The sequence below is a fragment of the Panthera uncia genome, chromosome D2 (genome assembly GCF_023721935.1).
Source record: "Panthera uncia isolate 11264 chromosome D2, Puncia_PCG_1.0, whole genome shotgun sequence".
NCBI classification, from domain to species: domain Eukaryota; kingdom Metazoa; phylum Chordata; class Mammalia; order Carnivora; family Felidae; genus Panthera; species Panthera uncia.
The window spans coordinates 38,240,680-38,263,478 of NC_064818.1; positions in this window are offsets into that span (position 1 = coordinate 38,240,680).

Here is a 22,799-nt window from a genome sequence, read left to right on the forward strand (position 1 = left end):
TATGGGGACTTTGTATCCCTAATTTGCCATCATAAACTCAAATTAAAACCTCCCTGACGCACAGGCTGTCCCGCTCTCCCTTACGCATGAGTTGTCCTAATGTCCCCCCACCCCCACTGATTACCTAAGTCCAATTCAAGGTGTCAAAGGCCCACAGTTGATTTCACCTCTATGCAGCAACCTTCAACTCTGAAGCTTTGCTTCAGAAGAAGCAACTTGGCTTTGAAAACAAATAACATTTTGGTCAGATTTACCCCTGATACTAAAATATAAAATACCAAATGAATATAAAATACCAAGCAAACGGCTGTGTTTCCAATGAGCAGTCTGTGTAAGCCACACTGACCAGTTTCATGAAGGGGCTTGGAGGGCACCCGACCCCCAGGTAACTAGTGGAGAGCACCTGGTCTGATAGTGCCTTTGGCCAGCTCCTACACTGTCATGCCTGATGGCTATGCCACAGTGCAGAGCCTGATGCAGGGCTTGATTCCACGAACTGTGCGATCATGACCTGAGCCAAAATCAAGACTCGGACATTTAACCGACTGAACCACCCAAGTGCAAACATTTCTGACCTTTGGTGAGAAACTCCCTTAAACATCAATGACATAATAACCACATGGGATATTTTCAAAGGATTTACTACTTTTGCCCTCATTAATTTAAACACAAAGTCTTCCCAAATACATCATCCGGAACGTGAATAACTTATTTACGAAAGAGAGATAAATAGATTCAGACTGTATATATTTTTTTTAATTTTAGGTAATTTCAACACTATACGACTTTGGTTCAGTAAAAAATCCACATATGCACTCCGTATACAACAGCTCTTCTGAAAAGGAAGAAAGAAATGTAGAAAGGTTTCATGGAAAAACCAGAACTTGAGCTGGACCCCAAGGCAGCAGGGAGGCAGTAAGGACCTGGGGGCTTTACCAGCCAAGAAGCCACAGTGTGGGTTAGAGCTGGTGCAGCGGGGCATTGCCCCAACTTTACCTGGGGGGTATGGGGTAACTGGGCAGGGAAGGGGAGGGCCGGGAAAGCCAGGAGCTGGGGTTCAGGGCAGGAAGTAGCCATGCAGAGAGGCAAGAGAACGGGAGTTTCTATCTGACAGGAATGAAAGCTAGATTATAGAGGAAAAGGATTCCAAGATCAGAGAGAAGAGGTAAAACTCCTGCCTGGATCCAGGAGTAAACTAAAGAGGAACAAATGCTCAGATATTCATATAATGTGAATCTTGCTATGCATTGTCATTGTTCAAAACCCTGTTGCTTTTCTAACTGGAATCATCCCTTCCCCCAAACACATACACCCCAGCTTCTGAGACTTGTGATCCTGACAGCTTATTTCAATTTCCGATCGCTTATCATCTGTATCCAATTTCCCACAAAGCTTGCCAACGATTCTTTCTCAGTGGTGTTTTTGGAATTCTCCCCTTCCATTTTCATGTCCACAAACAGTCACCTCTACGCCCATTGTTGACATCTCACATTTGAGTTAGGCACCAGCTGGGCCCACCCTCCCGTACCAACATACCCTTCAGTGGTGGTACCATGCTACACATAGTAGGTGCCTTAAAGCAGCCTGCCAATTGGTACCTAGAAAAAAATGAGCAGTCTCGTACACTACCTCACCTCAGTTAAGCTGTGCAAACAAAATATTTACACAAGAAGAGCTAGACAATCTCCCAGAAATACTCCTATGCTAGGATACCACTCAGCTGTCAAAACATTAACCACGATGTCACCTGCAAAAATATGGATGAATTGAAATAATATTCAGTGAAGCAGGGGCCAAAAGAGAATATACAATATCCCTTTTAATAAAAATAAAACAAGGTTTGTAACATTTACTTTTTAGGAATAGGTAAAGGTTCAATAAAGGATTCAAAAAGGAAAAGCAGGAAGTGATATCACTGAAAATGGTGGAGAAGAGAACCCAAAGCTTCCATCCTGCCACAAAGATCAACTAATAATGTGGGGGAAAAAAACTGTTTGAATCAACTTTTGCAAAACTCTGGAATCCAGTCAAGAATTTATAGGAAGCTTACTAAAGAAAGAGGATGTCACACTTACTGTGATACTTTGTATTGTCACACTGTAGTTAAGAGAATGCTGTTATATTTTAAATTTCCCACCTTGTCCCTCACTCCCCAGATTGATGGTATCCATGAAGATGGTAACCCATACCCCCAATGCAGGTTGCTAGTACAAAGGGAGCAAAACAAACCTTATTCTCAAATAACTGAGGTTGTGTTTTCTGTTTGTTTGCCTTTTTACCTGTCTAGCAGCTCCCTAAAGGACTGGTATAAGGGCTGGCTTATGTTTTGTTCCAACCCAGAACATTTCCAAGCGAGGGGCAGCTTCCCAGATGTCATCTGCAGAAAGCATTTCAAGGCAAAAGTGTTGGTCACAAGCGACTGAGGCAACGGATAATACATGGACAAGTAATAAAAAAGACCAAAAAGCCTGGAAAGAAAGAGGTTGGAAAAGAGATACATGGGGAAAGTACAGGATTTTCTTTTAAGCTACCATGGATACCAGGGAATTAAGAAAGAAGATTAAATTATTAAAACCAGAAATAGAGGTGATGGCATTACTACAGACCTTACAGAAATAAAAAGGATTATACTATGAACAGCTGCATGCCAATATCCATCTAGATAACCTAGATGGAATGAATTTCTAGAAGAACACGAACTACAACTGACTCAAGTGGCAATAGAAAATCTAAATGTAACTATAACAGGTCAAGAGATTGAATCAGCAATTAAAATACATTCTAACAAAAAGCTCAGGACCAGATGGCTTCACCAATTCATTCTCCCAAACACTTAATTAAAGAAGAATTAACACCAGTCTTATCAAACTCTTCCAAAAAATAAGAGGAGGCAACATTTCCTAATTCATTCTACTTGGCCAACATTATAATGATACCAAAGTCAGACAAAGATATCAGAAGAAAACTATAGACCCATATCCCTTATGAATATAGATGAAATAATCCTCCATGAAATGCTGGCAAACAAATTTCAGGAATATATTAAAAGGATTATGCATCATGACCAAAGAGGATTTATCCCAAGAATGCAAGGCTGGTTAAAAATAAGAAAATCAATGTAATATGCCATAGTGATAAAATGAAGGGGGAAAAACACACCTCTCATTTGAGGCTGAAAAAGCATTTGAAAAATCTGATTCTCTTATATGGTAAAAATATTCAACAAACTTGGGCTAGAAGGAAACTTGCTCAACATGATAAAGGACATTTATGAAAAATGTACAGTTAACATCATACTCGATGGTAAATAATGGAAAGCTTTCCCTCTAAGATCAGGAACAAAACAAGTATGCCTACTTTCATGACTTTTATTCAATACTGTACTGGAAATTCTAGCCAGAGCAAATCAGCAAGAAAAGAAAAAAAAAAAAAGCACTGAAATTCGAAAGGAAGAAGTAAAACTATTTATTTGCAGATAACATAATCTTGTATAAAGAAAATCCTAAGGAATCCACACAAAATAAACTATTAGAGCTTATAAACTAATCCAGCAAAGTTTCAGGGTACATAATTAACACACAAAAAAATAAGTTGATGTCCATACACTATCAATGAACAATTCGAGAAGGAAATTAGGAAAATTCCATTTATAATAGTATCAGAAAGAGTAAAATACTTAAGAAAAAATTAACTAAGGAGGTTCAAGACTTGTACACTGGACCCCACAAAACACTGCTGAAATGAATAAAACCAAAGTAAATGAAAAGACATTCCATATTCATGGATTAGAAGACAATATTGCTAAAATTACATATTACTGAAAGCGATCCACAGATTCAGTGCAATCTCTATGAAGATCTCAGTGGCCTCTTTTCCAAATATGTAGAAGTTTATCCTAAAATTAATATGGAATTATAAAGGATCTCAAATAGCCAGAACAATCTTGAAAAGGAAAAATAAAGTTGGAGGACTCACATTTTCCAACTTCAAAACTTACTACAAACCTCTGTAGGATACTGGCATAAGCAAAATGTTATCCAAATGGGAAAGCAATTAAACATCCCGAAACCTCTGGGCTTCCTGAGGCTGGTTTCTAAAATAAATATGAAAGTAAAATGTTTTGTGTTAACTGGTGCTGAGAGCTTCTAACTACAACATTCAATTGTATTGGGCTTCTTTTAAAAAACAACATTTATTGGGTCTAATGCTGGTGTAATCTATGGTAACTGTGGAAAAATTTGGAAAATGGAAGAAAAAAAATACTATGGTCCTTCCATTCATAGATTGGTAAGCATAATTAACATGGTGTATTTTTCTCTTGAAGGAAACGGATTCATAAAACGGATTCATATGTTTATATAGGGATAGGCCCTGTGTGTATTATTTAGATAAAAATTTTAAAGTTAATTAAACATTTAGAGTTCCAGTTCCAGGTGGGATAGAATGAGCACAACATATTCCACCTCGACTCTGCCACTGAATACAGCCATAAAACCTGGACGGAATGCATGGAGTAACTCTTTGCAGACTCTGAAAAGTAAGCAGTCGTAAGCAAATGGGGGGGGGTGACCAAAAATGCAAAGGGACACTGAAAAGGCAGTGAGGGTCCCACTGTTTTCCTCCCATATCCTGGATCCAAGGGCATGCCACCCCAGAAGTGGGCATCTGACCACACAAAGAAAGTTGCAGGAGAGGCTCCCTTTCTCTGACCGCAGGGAGTGGAGGGAAATCCTCTGTATTTCTTTTTCTTTCTTCTATTCTCTTGAGCCCCAGCTCCCAGACAATTCCTTGGTGACAAAATTGGCAGTGGGGGTCTGCAAGCAACTAAAATTCTGAGGGAGGGGGAATTCTCTCATCAGAGGAGCTGTGATTCTCAAGAAAGTGGTGACAATCCCTACCGCTCTTCTCCATGCGTCTCCTGCCACTTGGCCACGGATGCAGGCATGGTCGTGGAAGGTGCGCAGCAGAGGAGAGTAACTGAAACCCAGCCTCTGGACAAAGGACCAAAAAGGGGAGGCCCAGAGTGGGAAAAAGGTGAGAAGCCCACAGAGAGATAGAGCTCAGGAAAAGGATCTCATGACTATAGTTATACCATACTAACATAAGATGTTAATAATAAGGGAAACTGGGTCCAGGGTATACAGAAACTCTGTGCTATCATTGCAATAATTCTGCAAATTTAAAACTGTTCTAAATTTTTTCTTTTATTTGAAAAAAATTTTTTAATGTTTATTTTGAGAGAGAGAGAGAGTGAGCAGGGGAGGGGGAGAGAGAGAGGGAGACACAGAATCAGAAGCAGGCTCCAGGCTCTGAGCTGTCAACACAGATCCCAACACGAGGCTCGAACCCACGACCCATGAGATCATGACCTTAGTTGAAGTCGGACACTCAACTGGCTGAGCCACCCAGGAACCCCTAAATTTTTTCTTTTAAAAAACGAAATATTTGCCTTGGCTCATTCATTCCTGTATTCATTCATGTAACTCACTGAACTATGGACTGAGCACCTACCATGTCCCAGGCACTGCTCTAGTCTCTGGAAATACAAACAGCAAACAAAACCCACCAGGCTTCTTGCCATCAAGGAGCTTACAGTGCAGTGGAAAATGAAACAAACAACATTAAGGGGTTGAAGGAAGAAGTCTCTACTTTCAAAGTTAAAAATTATCTTCTCGAATCATTATAGAAGAACAATCTTTGAGAAGTTAAAAACCTGAGCTGAAGACTATACAGTCTGGCAATTCGACAACCAAGGAGCAGGGTATCCAAGGAGGGGCAAAAGGCTTGGCTCTGGAGCCAAATAAGGCCCATCCCTAGCAGGAGACCCGGCTTCCTGGCAGGAGCAAGAATATCTACCCTGAGTCTAGGCTTATGCCACAGAGCCAGGTTACCTGTCGGCTCCCCGGAAGGCAGAGCAGTGCCGGGAGAGAGATGTGACTAGAAAGCACTGTGCCCTGCTGGGTGCTATCTCAGCGGTAGCTGCACAGGTAGGACAGGCTGTGCCCCACTCACACAGGGCTCCACACATCCACCCACCCTCCCATCCTCACATTCCACTCATTCATTCTCTGGACACGAATTAAACACCTACTGTAGGCCGAGAACAGGGAAGGCCCTCTGCAGTGTTGACAAAAACAAATATGCAAGGCGATACGGGGAGAAAATGTTCCAGGCAACTGGAAGAATATTTACCGAAGCCCACGAGCTAGCAAGGGCATGAACCCTTCATGACACTTTAATTTTTTATAATGTTTATGTATTTTTGAAAGAGAGAGCGCAAGCAGGGGAAGGGTAGAGAGAGAAGGAGACACAGAATCTGAAGCAGGCTCTGGGCTCTGAGCGGATAGCACAGAGCCCGACGCAGGGCTTGAACCCACGAACAGTGAGATCGTGACCTGAGCTGAAGTCAGACACTTAATCGACTGAGCCACCCAGGGGCCAGCTTCATGACACTTTAAGTTGTTAGTGAGGCTGGGGCACGGAGCCTGGGTGGAAGGACGGCAAGAGGGAAGACTGGAGGTGGTGGCCGAGGCCAGATCATGAAGGGCTCGGAGGGTCCTGCAAGGAGTTTAGACTTTTTGCTAATGGCAAAGGGAAGCCAAGGAAGAGTTTCAAAAGCAAATGATGTGCACAGATGGGGCATGTGATCAGATGTAGACTTTTACCGAAACCATTTTGCAAGGTACTGCTGTCGTGTGGAGACCGGACTAGATAGATCCACCCTGGAGTCCCAGAGTACATGACACAGTCAGAAGGTGGAGGCGGGACCTGAGACCTCACTGGATGTAGGAAGAGAGCAGTGGGAGGACTCCCAGGTGACGTCTATGTTTCTGGCCCCAGGTGAATACTCGAGATGCCAGGGTAGAGTAATGATGACAAGGAACACAAACACTGTGTGTTCCCAGGGTGTGTTAGACGCTGAGTCTAACTGAGTGGGTGCCGGCGCCCTCGGGAGAACTCTGGTCCCCTACCCAGCAAATACTAGTGCTGCCTTTTACGTGCACCCCCAGGCCTTCTTCCAAGTAAACGTCTTGCTCAACAGGTCAGGATGGATTCAATGAGCATCCAAGAAGTTTAAAGTAAACATTCCTATAGATATAGAAACATGAAAAGGACCCCATACCCTGATAAATACGGCGATTTCTGTAAGGGTTTCTATACATACGGGATTCTCTGTTATATATGCAATATTCTGACGGTTGTCGTCACTAAGTAAACAGGACTTATTTTACATAAGCAAACACACTCACCAAGGTAAATATCCAACTGAAGTAAAAATGGAGCCAACACGGGTGTGTTTCAAATTAGCCAGTAATCTCAGAGGACAAAGCAGGAAGTTGGGTGGGATGGGAGGGCAGCGTGTGATTGGCCAGTTGGTCTCCCAACGCAGGATAACCCCGGTGGCAGGGAAGGCAGGGGTGGATTACACAAACCCAGTTGTCCTTAGGTGGGAAATCACCACCTGTGAGTACTACAGAATCCTCTACTTGGCTGGTAAGAGCTTTGCTGTACAATGACTTTTAGTATTTTTAAAGTAGAAAGATACTGAATCAAATATATGAGGCAACTCGTAGCCAACAACACGAATGTCAAATATAGCGTATAGGGCTTCAAGGAATCCATCACCCCTCAACTCTAAACTTAGACCATGGTTAGGATGCACTTTGACATTTGTCAGCCCCCCTAAAGACTACATGTATGCACACACTTTCCACTGTGAAATGAAATCATAATGGCCTTAGCCAGTCCGTGTGAATCCGTTTTATTTTAAAAACTGAAGGTGGTCTCAATCGACTTTGTTAAATTCACATCAATTCAACATCGTCATCAATTCAACAGCACAGGCAGGAAATCTGGGATTTGGGATTGACAGAGAGCCATGTGACGTCAGTCCACACTTTACTTAGTGGGGTTAAATCACGGACCTGAGGTTTCACAATACAGACAAAGGCTATGGTAGAGACAGAAGTCAGGTTGTCTTTTCCCCAGAATACAATTTCTTCACTAAACAAATCTCTGTCCCAAACAAGTAAACTGGAGGCAGAACATTTTAGAGGCAAAAATCGTAGAGAAAGAAAACTAGAGTCATAAAATAAGCTGGCTTTAGTTTTCTCTTGATATTTTGCCTTCCCTTATTGGCCCTAGAAAAATATTTTCACACGAATGATGTTAGTGGGGTCTAAATATTTTAAGTGACATAAAAAACTAAAATAATTATTTAGGTCATTTGGGCCAAACAGACCCTCCCATTCAAAAATAAAATTTAACCAGAAGTGTTTCACGTTTGGAAGTGTCTATAACATTGTCTCATTTGGGGGTTGGAGCCTACATGGGGGCACCTGGGTGGCTCAGTCGGGTGAACGTCTGACTTTGGTTGAGGTCTTGATCTCCTGATTCATTAGTTTGAGACCCGCATCAGGCTCACTGCTGTCAGTCAGCACAGAGCCCACGTTGGATCCTCTGTCTTCCTCTCTCTGCCTCTCCCCTGCTTGTACTCTCTATTAAAAAATAAAAAAAGATTTTTAAACATTAAATAAAAACCTATGTAGGGGCTGCCTTCCATCCCTACTCTGTCTCCGATACCAATTTTCCATGTTGATAAACACGTATAGACAATGTCGCCATTTACAAAGCACTCCTCTACAAATGTCATTCAGCTCTCACGATGACTCAGGCAGGGTACTGTCCCCATTTAACAGAGGAGGAAGCTGAGGCCCAGAGAGATTCAATGATTTATTTTGGGTCATAAGTGCTAAGTGACACCACACTCAAACTTGGCTCTTCCAAGGATCCTCTCCTTTTCCCACACTAAGATGCCTATTAAATCTGCTTCAATGTTTTCCTAATTCAAAATAACAAAAATTACCAACAATTGTGGTTACTTATTTATCTGCCAGCCGCTCTAATGCTTCCTGCTACCAGAGCTTAGAAGAAGCTTTTCCTAGCTTCATTTGCAGAAAGCTTGCTATTGAGTGCTCCAGAACTATACCCAAAGGGTCCTTAGAGGGTGAGACAAACACATCCCTAATTCCACTGTTCGGTGCGAACTGCTTCCGCTGGCTCTGGAGCCATGAGGGATTGTCTCCTGCAGCTCTGCGCCCAGTGAATCGTCAGATGCCATAAAGGAGAAAGTGACGCTGCTCGCTTTTTTGCCTGTGCTCGGAATCTACAGCGTGAGCCAAAGGCACTGCCAGCACTGTGCCCACCACCCACCCACCCCCACCACCCAGGGGCCAAACAGACCCTCCCATCCTTAGATGGGAGCCACCTTCCTTAGAACTGCTGCACAGCTGCTCTGTCCTCAAACTCCTCCAGCCACCCAAAGGTCTAAACACTTTTCCTTCCCCACCCCCATCCCCTGTCCAGCACATTCTCCACCATACACGGCCAAGTACAACCCGGGCCCTTGGTATTCAGTGTGGTCCCCTAACTAGCAGCCTCAGCCTCACCTGCCTGCTTGTTAGAAATGCAGAATCTGGGGGGCGCCTGGGTGGCTCAGTCGGTTAAGCGGCCAACTTCGGCTCAGGTCATGATCTCACGGTCCGTGAGCTCGAGCCCCGCGTCAGGCTCTGTGCTGACCGCTCAGAGCCTGGACCCTGTTTCAGATTCTGTGTCTCCCTCTCTCTCTGACCCTCCCCCGTTCATGCTCTGTCTCTATCTCAAAAATAAATAAACGTTAAAAAAAAATTTTTTTAAAAAAAGAAATGCAGAATCTGGGGGTCCACCCTAGACCCAGGAATTGGGGGTCCACCCTAGACCTGAGAATTAGAATCTATACTTTAACAAAAGTCCCCAGTAACTTGTGGGAAACTAAAATTTGGAAGCACCACCCTAGGAAAAAGGGCAAAGCAGGTGAACTTCCTCTTGTCTGGTTGCCCACCCCCTCCCCCCGTGCCGTCTGCAGGTACCAGTTCTTTAGGCTCTCAGCAGGTGTTAAGGCCAAGTTCAAACCCTCCAGCACCAGCCCACCTGCTCAGCTATTCCCCTCGTACATCCAATTCAACTAGTTTTATGGTTTATCAAAACAGCTTAGGCTATACTTTACACTAAAATATGAGTAACTAATAATACCTACAAAGAGTAGGCTCTGGAGAAATGATCCTGAGAGAACACAGAGGTAACAAGACAATTTTAAAGCCAGAAAAATCTGTGTTTGCATATCAGCTCTCTCAATGATCAGCTTGGAGAATCTCAGAAGCTTAAATAGCTCTCTGAACTTCCATTTCTGCTTCTGTAAAATGGGGATAATATCTACCTTACAAAGGGATTAGAGGTAATGCAAAGCATTTTTTGCATACCACGCAGGGCACATGGTAAGTGCTGTCTCTTCCTTTTGAACAAATAAACCATAACGTCACAGTTAACTGAATTCCAAAATAGTGTTGATGCAAATAAATGTCTAGCTGGTGTTGCCCCAGCCGGGGTGAGCACAGGGAGATAACCTGAAACGGGTCAGCATTTCTCGTGACTCATAAAATCGCATCTGCGGACCACCATCAGCCTAGCTATGCTGGAAGTCACTCCCTGTGTACCCTTCCCCCTTTTACTTCTCCTGCACTAACTTAGACTTTGGAGACTTCTGACCAAAAGCTCTTCTTCCTGTGTCCTTGAAGAAAGTGTTAATCATTCAATTAAAAGGCCAAAAATATTAACTGGGGGGAAAAATAGGTTGTGATGTTTAGACTGCAATAGATTCATTTTTAGCACTTAAAAAATCATTCCAGCATTATCGCTGATGTACAAGCAATGAACTAGAATTGTTTTTATTATTCTAACTGATTAATTATGCTTTACCTGATTTTTTAAATGTTTGGTTTTTTTTAATTTTTTAGAACATTTTTATTTATTTTTGAGAGACAGAGAGAGACAGAGCGTGAGCAGGGGAGGGGCAGAGAGAGGGAGACACAGAATCCGAAGCAGGCTCCAGGCTCTAAACTGTCAGCACAGAGCCCGACCCAGGGCTCGAACTCACAAACCGTGAGATCATAACCGGGCACTTAACTGACTGAGCCACCCAGGCACCCCAAATGTTGGTTTACTTTTGAGAGAGAGAGACAGAGACAGAGACAGAGACAGAGGCATGAGTTGGGGAGGGGCAGAGAGAGGGAGACAGAAACCAAAGCAGGCTCCAGGCTCTGAGCTGTCAGCACAGCAGGGCTCAAACCCACAAACCCCGAGATCATAACCTGGAGCCAAAGTTGGGCTTTTAACCGACTAAGCCACCCAGGCGCCCCCTGGGGTTTTTTTAAAGATTTTATTTTTAGCTAATCTCTACACACCTGAGGTGGGGCTCCAACACACAATCCTGAGACTGAGTCACACACTCCACTGACTGGACCAGCCAGGGACCCCATGCTTTACCTGATGTTTAAATTGTCAGTTTGATTATTGACTATACTTGAAAGCAATTAATTTGAGAACTCTAAAATACGTGAAATCATTGTTATAAAGATAATCTTTAAATCAGACTGACAACTAATAACGTTTCATGAATTTGTTAAGATAGTTTTAAAAAGCACAAGGCGTAAATGGGGGAAAAAAGGTACATTTAACTGAAACAAAACTTAACATTTTTGCCCAACAATAAACACCATAAACCAAGTTAAAAGACAACCCACCACCTGGGAGATTTCCCAACACATATAATGGACAAAGAAAGTCAATAAGAAAGGAGACAAGCAAATCGATAGCAAATGTAAGCAAATAATACAAACACACAATTCCCAGAAGAGCAAACCCATTGTCCAAGGCACACAAAAAGATTTGTAACTTCGCTACTAATCAGGGGAAATGCAAATTAACCCTAAAGAAGCCACCGCATTAGACATCTGTGATGGGCAATATCCAGTGCCCATCAAATATCCAGTGCGACATTACCCACTACTGGAAAGGAAGTGGCACACTAGGAACGCCCGTGCCCTGCCAATAGGAGGACCTAGGAAACCCACGTGACCCCTTTGGAAAGCAATCTAGCTTTGTCTAGTGGCTGGAAAGTGGGCGCCGGGCAGAGCACAGGCTGGCCATGGCTACGTCAGCGCGTGTTTTCCAATGTATGATTGCTGGCAGCAGCACTGCTGGGGAGCTGGTTAGAAATGGAATTCTCGGGGCGCCTGGGTGGCTCAGTCGGTTGAGCGTCTGACTTCAGCTCAGGTCACGATCTCGCGGTCCATGAGTTCGAGCCCCACGTCAGGCTCTGGGCTGATGGCTCAGAGCCTGGAGCCTGCTTCCGATTCTATGTCTCCCTCTCTCTCTGCCCCTCCCCCGTTCATGCTCTGTCTCTCTCTGTCTCAAAAATAAATAAATGTTAAAAAATAAATAAATACATAAATACATAAAAAAAAGAAATGGAATTCTCTATGGGAACGCAAGCTGGTGCAGCCACTCTGGACAACAGTATGGAGGTTCCTCAAAAAACTAGAAATAGAACTAGCCTATGACCCAGCAATTGCACTACTAAGCATTTATCCAAGGGATACAGGTGTGCTGTTTTGAAGGGACACATGCACCCCCGTGTTTATAGCAGCACTATCAACAATAGCCAAAGTATGGAAAGAGCCCAAATGTCCACCGATGGATGAATGGATAAAGAAGATGTGGCATATATCTACAATGGAGTATTACTCGGCAATCAAAAAGAATGAAATCTTGCCATTTACAACTACGTGGATGGAACTGGAGGGTATTATGCTAAGTGAAATTAGTCAGAGAAAGACAAAAATCATATGACTTCGCTCATATGAGGACTTTAAGAGAAAAAAAACAGATGAACATAAGGGAAGGGAAAAAAATAATATAAAAATAGGGAGGGGGACAAAACAGAAGAGACGCATAAATATGGAGAACAAACTGAGGGTTACTGGAGGGGTTGTGGGAGGAGGGATGGGCTAAATGGGTAAGGGCCACTAAGGAATCTACTCCTGAAATCAGTGTTGCATTATATGCTAACTAATTTGGATGTAAATTTAAAAAATAAAATTAAAATTAAAAAAAAAATAAAATAATAAAAAACAAAACAGGAAGAAAGAAAGAAAGAAAGAAAGAAAGAAAGAAAGAAAGAAAGAAAGAAAGAAAAATGGAATTCTCTAGTCCCAGCCCAAGACTGCCTTCCTTCCTGGGGGTGCATTTTAAGAAGCAAGCCCTCCAGCACATTGCGGCCCATGCCCAAGTTCAGAACCGCTGCCCCAGAGAAACTCACACCTCAGCTCCCACCTGTTTCAACAGGACATTGCTAGAATACTGGGGTCATGATTCTGGATACATTGTCTACAAAGGTGGTCTGACTGATCTTGGCTTTACTGGGACAGAGTAAAGGGACACTGTAAAGGCAATCCAGGTTTCCTCAAATGTACACATTTGCACAAAGAGATGTGTACAAGGATGAACGTATAAAAAATGAAGCATTTAAAACAGTGTAAACAGTGGCCAATAGAAGAGTAGGTACTATGGGACATTATAGAGCAGTTAAAATTAATGAGATCTACATGAATCAGCAGGGATAAATCTTGAAAATATAATGCTGAGGGGCACCTGGGTGGTGCAGTCGGTTAAGCGTCCGACTTCAGCTCAGGTCACGATCTTGCGGTCTGTGAGTTCGAGCCCCGCGTCAGGCTCTGGGCTGATGGCTCGGAGCCTGGAGCCTGCTTCCGATTCTGTGTCTCCTTCTCTCTCTGCCCCTCCCCCCTTCATGCTCTGTCTCTCTCTGTCTCAAAAATAAATAAACGTTAAAAAAAATTTAAAAAAAAAAGAAAATATAATGCTGAACGAGAAAAAACAAGTTGCAGAATGGCACCTACAGCAGGACACCACATAACATTAAGTTGAAATCTCACCCAAAAATCTACATTGTCTTTTGAGAAACACACAAACCCTTGTATGAAGACATCAGGGATGTATGTCTGGAAAGTAAGCCTGCTGATCTTATTACGATAGTGGTTATCTGTGGGCAAGATACGAGAGGGATGGGATACAGGAGTACAAACAGAACATCAACTGTAAGATTTTTTTTTAAGCTGTCAAATAGGGTAAAGGGTTAATATTTGTTAAACCTGAGTTGGGGTAAAACATATGGCTTATATTAATGTGTGTGCTCTTGTGCATATTCTAAGTATTTCATCATACTGATTTTAAGATTTGAAGTTCGTTATATTTGTGAATACTGGAAAACCTTATCTGTACAAAAAGAAATCTTGTAAAGCCTCAGCCTCAAGAGGTAGAGCTTTTAAAAACTGAATCTTTGTGACACCTAGTGGCAGCAGAGGGTTACAATCTAATACACGTTTAGAAACAAACTGGATTCAACATACCACAGATACCTGAATTCTTGGTTTAATTAACCTTTCACAAAATTTTTAAAGCTTGTGCTGTTTGTTTTGATTTGTGTTCTTAGTGGACCACATTTGAATATTAAAAAAAAATTTTTTAATCTTTATTTTTGAGAGAGGGCGAGCGAGCGAGCAACAGAGAGAAAGGGAGACACAGAATCCGAAGCAGGCTCCAGCCTCTTGAGGTGTCAGCACAGAGCCCAACACGGGGCTCAAACTCACCAACCGCGAGATCACGACCTGAGCCAAAGTCGGACGCTTAACCGACTGAGCCACCCAGGCGCCCCTGAGTATCTTTAATGACACTTTGGAATATGGTATTGTCTTGTATATATCAGTCATGGGGCTCAGACTCTGGTCTCCTAAAAAAACATCAATTATGTCACTTCCGCTGTCTCCCACACAAGCCCCGCCCCCGCCCCCACCTGGCCCTGCCACCCCACACTCCCTGGGTCAGTGAGAGCAGCAGAGAGGAGCTCCGAGCTACACACCCAGCTGGCCAGGTGTCCATCCCTACCTCACACCAGTGCCCCCGCCTCATCTCCCCGAGCCCTCAATGGCCCTGTCAAGGTTCCAGGTCCAGGTTTTTCCTGTGCCCTCCACGTCCATTCAATCAGCTTCCAAGTCCACCTCTGGAATGTGTCAGACCCATCACTCACTTTCTCCCTGTGAGGGACGGGAGGCAGGACCATCAATTGCTCACATTCATGTTCCCCATAAGAACCTAGTTCAGTTCTTGGCGCGTGCGTGGTCAACCCAAGACAAATGTTCATCAAATGTTCATGGAGTACATTTCCACTGCCACGACCCAGGCTCAGACCCTCATTACCTCAGGCCTAGACTAGGACAACAGCAGCCTAAATACCATCCTTTAAAACGTCTTAAAACTTCTCCCTGTGACAGAGGGCCACATCCTCATCCCTCATTCCCAGCGAAGTTTGTCCACGTGCAGATCTCATTTCCACTCCCGTTGTCAGCAGACACGGTTTAAACTTCTTAGCTTGGGATGTAATGTGCTTCACAACCTGGTCCAGACCTGACGTTGCTCAACCTCCCTCCCCCAGAACCCTGCCCAGACCTACTATTCTTCAAGCTTCCTGAGGGCATTCCCATCTTCACTGCTCTGCTCATATGTTCCTCCTGCCCACCCACCATCAATTCTGCACCTTTGTTCTTGTGTGGGTGTCGTTTGCTCTGAGTCTTTCACTTCCATGCAGCTCTAGGTGGCGTCTCTCCATGTAAAAAGTTAATGGCACTACCTACCAAACTGGCCCTTTGGAGCTTGCGTCCTGATTTATCTGCTTGCTTGTGCCTTTGCCCGCCATCTGGAAGAGTGCGTTTCAACGGCACTGACCGCCTCTCACACTGGTTTGTGTTCTCGGAAACTAGCACAGTCCTCAGAGGGAAGCCAGCTCAGAGGGATCTGTGGAAATGAGAAGAATTAGATAAAGGGTGAATGGCCATTGATTGCAATTGGGATAAGCCCTTACAATCTTTAATCTGGAGGTAGCTGGCACAGGACTCTGAACAATGTGTTATACAAGCTGATCTCTTATATTTTGGCTAAGAAACCGATCACCTGTGGCTGTGGAACATGAGAGAAAAAGGAGCCGGTATCAGGCTCCCTGTATTGGGCTCGAAGTATAAGCAGCACGGACGGTCAAGGATGACTCCTACCTTCTAGATTGGGCACTTGGTTAGTAACAAAGCTACCTATCATGCTGAAGAAATGAGGAAGGGAAAAAGCTACTAAGAAACTAGAGTCAACTCTATTTTAGACAAAGCTATTTTCTAACGCTCTTAGTATCCCACACACATTCAGTAGTTCTGTCAAATCGCATGGGGCAGCAAGGCCAGCTCCAAGGCTCATTAGTGAACAACTCTGCGTAGTTACTTTCTGAAATTTCATTCCTCCAGACATTCAAACACAAGCTCATACCCACAGTCCCACGAATTCCTGATAGAGCCTCCGGCATTAAGAAGTGCTCCCTGTTAGTCTTCTCCCCTCTCCACCAATTTCAAGCCTTCCCACCCAGTCACAAGCCCCCTTCTGTCTTGCCCCAGCCCTTCCAGTTGGGATCAAAGCTGGACAATGAGCATTGATGCTGTTCCTAATTTATGGTCAAGTTCTTTGTAAGGGCCACAGCCTTCCTAAACACTGACTGCTTGGCTGGGCCAAACTCTTGCAGACGCCTCCCATGAGTTATGCCCCTTCTTGTCTCCTCGCCTACCTTGAGCACCGCGCCCCCCCCCCCCCCCGCCCCATCACCACCATTCCCTGGCTGGGAATCTGCTTTGAACAATGCCACTTACCTCCTGGCCTAGAGCCAAGTGCTGACACCCAGCTAATGGTGAACTTGGTAGCCACACACTCCACTGCTGCTCGCACTTGACTTCAGATCCCGCCGGTCTTGTGACAGTCTGCCAATCCTCAATTCTAGCGTGCCTCCATTACCCATGGATGCTGTTCTACCGTTGAGTTTGTTATGGGCACTTGGGAATAGGACTGAAGAGCTCTAATGCAGACTCCACTTACCTAGCACAGTACCTGGCAGGTAAGACAACTTCACTACCTGTTGAGTGCTTACTAAGGGCTAGGCACCCCTATGAAAACTTCACATGAATTGAGTCACTTCATCTTCAGAGCAATACTAAGAGGCAGGCACTATTACTTATTATCCAGATGAGGAAACTGAGGCAGAGAGTAAGCATCTATTAAGTGCTTTTTAATTTATTTTTTTAATGTTTGTTTATTTTTGAGAGGGGCGGAGGGGCAGAAAGAGATTGGGAGACACAGAATCCAAAGCAGGCTCCAGGCTCTGAGCTCTCGGCACAGAGGCTGACACGGGGCTTGAACACATGGACCGCGAGATCATGAGCTGAGCCAAAGTCAGACGTTTAGCTGACTGAGCCACCCAGGCGCCCCTATCAAGTGTTTTGTGACTGCATGAACTTCCATTGGGCCCAAAGAGTTGTCCAACAATCATTCTGTGGTCCATTCCCCCGGCAGATGTTTTATTTATTTTTTTAATTTATTTTTTTTAAGCATTAAACAATAGATATTCATTAAAGGCTAAAATATCAAAGTTGAGTTTATCCAAGGGTCATCAGGCCCTAGGATATATTAGGTCAAGATGCCCAAAAGGCAATGATACCAAAAGGCAATTATACAATTTACAATGAAAAGAACAACTATTAAGTAGGCTGGTCTTTGTGTTGGCTGGATGACACGTTATTGCCACAGGAAAGAAGTTTTCTAGGGGAAGCAAGTTTAAAATTACAAGGTGTTTGCCCCCCACCCCCCAGCCAAAAGGCTTCTCCCCCATTACCTTTCCTCTTTTTCATTGCCAATTTTTTAAATATAGTCCAGCCTTTATTAAAACTGGGATGCTCTTTAAAATGCACATTTCTGGTTTTTGCTAAAACTAAGTTAGAACTTCTAAGACTGAGACCCAGAAATGTTTATATTTTAATAGCTTCACCACTCCATCCAAATGATTTTAACGCGCATTAGAGCATCTTTTTCATAAATCTGTACCCACTTCCTCACTTCATGCTGTTTATTCATTTCTCTTTCTTCCTTTTTACTTAAATTGAAATCCAAGTTAGTTAACATACAGGGTTATAATGATTTCAGGAATACAATGTAGTGATTCATCACTTACATATAACATCCAGTGCTCATCCCCCAAGTGCCCTCCTCAATGCCCATCATCCATTTAGCCCATCTCTCCATCCAACACCCCACCAGCAACCCTCAGTTCGTTCTCTGTATTTAAGTCTCTTATGGTTTGTCTCCCTCTCTGTTTTTATCTTATTTTTGCTTCCCTTCCCCTATGTTCATCTGCTTGGTTTCTTAATTCCCCATATGAATGAAATCATACGATATTTATATTTCTCTGACTTATTTTGCTTAGCATTAAGTACACTCTAGTTCCATCCATGTTGTTGCAAATGGCAAGATGTCACTCTTTTTGATAGCTGAGTAATATTCCTTTATATATATACACACACACCACATCTTTATCCATTCATCAGTTGATGGACATTTGGGCTCTTTCCACAATTTGGCTATTGTCAGTAGTCCCCAGCACATGTTTTTTGTTTTTTTATTTTTTTTAACATTTATTTTTGAGACAGAGAGAGAGCATGAACAGGGGAGGGTCAGTGAAAGAGGGAGACACAGAATCTGAAACAGGCTCCAGGCTCTGAGCTGTCAGCACAGAGCCCGACGCAGGGCTCGAACCCACGGACCGCGAGATCATGACCTGAGCCGAAGTCGGACGCTTAACCGACTGAGCCACCCAGGTGCCGCCCCCCAGCACATGTTTTAAATGCATCCTCACTCATGTACCTGACCAGCCTCTGCCCTTCTCTCCTTCTTTACCAAAAGGATCAGAAGTAGAGAATCCTAGACTGTGTGTGCTGCTCCACTACCCTCAAATATTCATCCCCTTCATTTAAAATGTCTCTCTCTCTACATTTTCCCCCTCCTGGGGGGGAAACATAATTTCAGAAGTGCTCTCCTCCCTCTTGTCAGTTTTGACCCACATGTAGTACTCCTGGATCCCTGCTTGAACCCTTCTGAGCCACACCTTCAGTCTCTACTTCTGGGCTCACCAACTTTCCTATTTCCTATTGCCAGAGTACAAGCAAAGCCTCATTTCCAAGGAGAGCATCCTTGCTCAATCCTGCTACATTCTCCAGTCGCTCTCTCTTCGTCACCAAACTTCTCCAAAAGATCACCTCAGTCTTTTTCCTTTCCTTACCAAAATCCGTGCCCTTAGCCACATGATCTGAATTTCACTTGCACATCCTGAAAGGAAACTGTGAAAAGTCCTCAAAGGCCATCCTGGGTCTTCCCACACATCCCTCCCTGGGGTCAAGTGTAGACTTTGGAGGCTGGTGTTCAGACCCTCCCCAGTCAGGTTCCTACCTGTCTGTCTTTGGCCCAGTTTCCTTCGCATTTCCATGAATTTCGCCCACTGAAAACTTACCTCTCCTTTAAGGTTCCTTTCGAAATGTCCTCGCTTTCATGAAGCTGGCTCCAATCTTATACCCCTAAATTCTTAGCTTCTATTTGCACCAGGTACTTAGTTCCTATTATATGTGCACACAAGCTGTACTTGACCCAAAAGTGCTGTAGGGCAAAGGTCATGCCCTACTCTTATTCCCCATGGTAAATGGCAGGGCCAGGAGGAGGGCAGGGCAATCAGAGTTCCCCCATAGCAAAATTTTAGAGGCGCTCATTCTCAGGTTCATGTTAACTGCAGAGATGGCACTTAGATTTGGTTCTCTAGGGGCCACACTTATGCCACCCTGGTGACTACTTATGACCCTTTGACATAGATTGAAAATAAATGAATCTATAAACCAATGAATCAGTAAGACGACAGTGTAATGATTCCTTATCTTCCTTGTGAATGAAATTGGAGAGAGTAAATGTAGAATGCACTCATAATCAGTGAGACAGAAAGGCAAGTCTGCCGGGGAGTTTCTAGGAATATAAATAAAAACACCAGGAGGACTCTCCCCTCTTCTTCCATGAGATGCTGTCATGGCTGAATATAGCACCTGGAATTGACGGCAGCCACACTGGGAAGAGCCCAAGGATGAGAACAGTGGAGACCAGAAAGGCAGAGCCAAGAGAGAGGGTGCCAGAGCCCTGACCCATCACGTCTGCGGCCTGCCCATTCTCTGGACTTCTCGTGGGAGACAAGAGATCATTTGATCCATTAAGCCACTTGCATCAAGGGTGTCAGCCTGTTTCCAAGTCAGGGTTTTTGGTCACTTACGTCAGGCAAAATAATACTGAGAAGTGTCATTTCCCAGGAGAGAAGCGTGTGGCAGAACAGGGAGCCAGGCAATTTCTGCACCCTCTTCTCTTCCTTCTTTCAGGAGATGGGTGAATGGGTCTGGGGTAAAGGCCCCAGGCTCAACCTGGCCTCTCGAGCTCTCGCTCCTGAAAGCCTCGGGGATCAGGATCGGCCACAGCCCCGCCGTGCTTCAGTCCTCCACGTGAGAAGCAGATCAGGTGGGCTCTTCAGCTGACACAGAGAGAACTATCATTCTCCAGCGGCTTCTCTTCAAACTAGCCAAGAGGAACAGGATACTCAGCTTTGGACTGGTGTCCTGCACTCTCTGGTGGCCTTTTAGCATCTGTAAAGTTGATTCCTTGATTCCCGCTTGGCCCTTTCGGCCTGGTTCCAAGCAGGTTAAGAGACACAAGTCATTCGATACTTCCCAAACCCCCTAAATTCTTCTCAGAAAGTAACCACATTAAATTTCACCAAATTAGGCAAGTTGAAGAAGCGAAGGAACAGGGATTTTCATGAGAAAAAGTCTGTGGCATCTGAACTCTGGTTTCAGGCGAAGGTGGACCGACAGAGACAGGCCTTGCCCTCACCTGTGAAACGACGAAAAACCAGCACCGTTTGGTGCGAAACAACAGCTGTTGGGACAGTGAACCTGAGGCAACAGAGGACAAAGACCTCTGAGGAACGGGAAACAGTGTTCCCTGCAACCGCATCAGCGCTCTGCCTTGTGGGTGAAGCCCAGTGGTCTCAGAGCCCGGAGTCCAGGGGTGCCTCCAGAGGGTCCCCCTGAGTCCTCAGCTGAGTAATAAATGCATGGGGAGGAAGAAGTGATAAGAAGCCAAGGAAAGAAACTCTCAGATGACTGGAGGGCACACGAGCTCTCTCAAAGAGAGGTGGGAATAAGTTACCTTTCTGTCAACCATACCTCAGTAAAGTGGTCTAAAAATACAATGAAGATAGTGTCTCTTTCCACAGCCAAAGTGACAGTTCTCATAATTCACTCAACATGGGACAGCGTCCCTAGAGTGTGTGCCCTTAATGGTGGGACAAAACTTGCCCTAGACTCAATTCTTCTCTGGTCCCACCTAACAAAGCTTCTTGAAAGCAAGACCAGAAAGGATCAAATTATTCCCGAGTACCTTAACGGCATCCAGAAACAAAGCTCACAAATATTTACAGGGATAAAAATATCCAACACCCAAGAAGATAGAATTCACATCTCATCCAAAATTACTTGGCATAGAAGAAGGTTGAGAGAAAAAGTGTCATCTCCTTTTTCACCCCGTTCTACCTCCTCCCTCTTATGCCCAGGATCTGGCTGGGGATGCTTCCAAGAGGGCTACCCTGTGTCCCAGAGCCACAGTGATTCACCCCGCGACTAGCGGGCACTCACAGACTCTTGCTGTCAAGCCCCAGCACCAGACTGCCTGGGCTGCACTGAGCCCAAGGGCCCCCTGAGCCTGCCCTTCCACCCTCAGCCCTCCACGAGGGTGCCTTCACAGGCCCAGGCTGGGGGGCGGGGGGACACGTGCTCTCTGGCTGCCTTAGACACCTGCCTGGCAGACTGAGACAGGTCATCCATGCTGGGGACACAGTGCCTGGTGGCCCAACTGACCCGGAAACCATCTCTCCAGGGTACCTGGGACTTCTTTCTAAAGAATATACAGAACTGATACGACGAGATAACATTTCTTTTTAATGAAACCAGTGCTTTCTCCATTATTTTTCCCCCTTTCTCTCTTCCCATTTAAGCAACTAGGCTGTTCTGTTCTCATTGCCTCATGAAAGATATATGATGACCAAAAGCAGATCTTTTAAATTTTTAATTAATTTATTTTTTATATAATTGTTTTAATGTTTATTTATATTTGAGAGAGAGAGACAGAGTGCAAGGGGGGGGCGGGCAGAGAGAGGCTGAAGCAGGCTCCAGGCTCTGAGCTGTCTGCACAGAGTCCGACACTGGGGCTTGAACTCACAAACCATGAGATCATGACCTGAGCCGAAGTCGGATGCTTAACTTACTGAGCCACCAGGGAGCCCCTAAAATTTTGTTTAAGAATCCTCTTCCTGGGGCGCCTGGGTGGCGCAGTCGGTTAAGCGTCTGACTTCAGCCAGGTCACGATCTCGCGGTCCGTGAGTTCGAGCCCCGCGTCAGGCTCTGGGCTGATGGCTCGGAGCCTGGAGCCTGTTTCCGATTCTGTGTCTCCCTCTCTCTCTGCCCCTCCCCCGTTCATGCTCTGTCTCTCTCTGTCCCAAAAAAAAAAAAAAAACGTTGAAAAAAAAATTAAAAAAAAAAAAAAAAAAAAGAATCCTCTTCCTGGCATTTATGTTTCCATGCCTATACCCTTCCTTAAATAACAAAGGATTCAGAATAAAGACTTAGATTTGGAAGAATTTTAAAAAGGAAGCAAAGTTCTCCCTAAAGTTCAAGGTTGGGTGTGAAACTTCCAAGGGGCCAGGAGAGCAGTCAGGGCCCGTGGACCACCCAGTGCCCATCCGAGGAAGCCCCCTGCATGGCCTGTGTCCAGCGAGAGCGTCTCTTCAACAGTATCACCAGGATGTCTGCTCACACTGGTTGATCCAGAAGAAATGCTGGGTTTTGGTACCCCAGAACTTGGCATCCTTCCCCATCCAGCCCTATCAGTAAGCGTGAATTAATGGT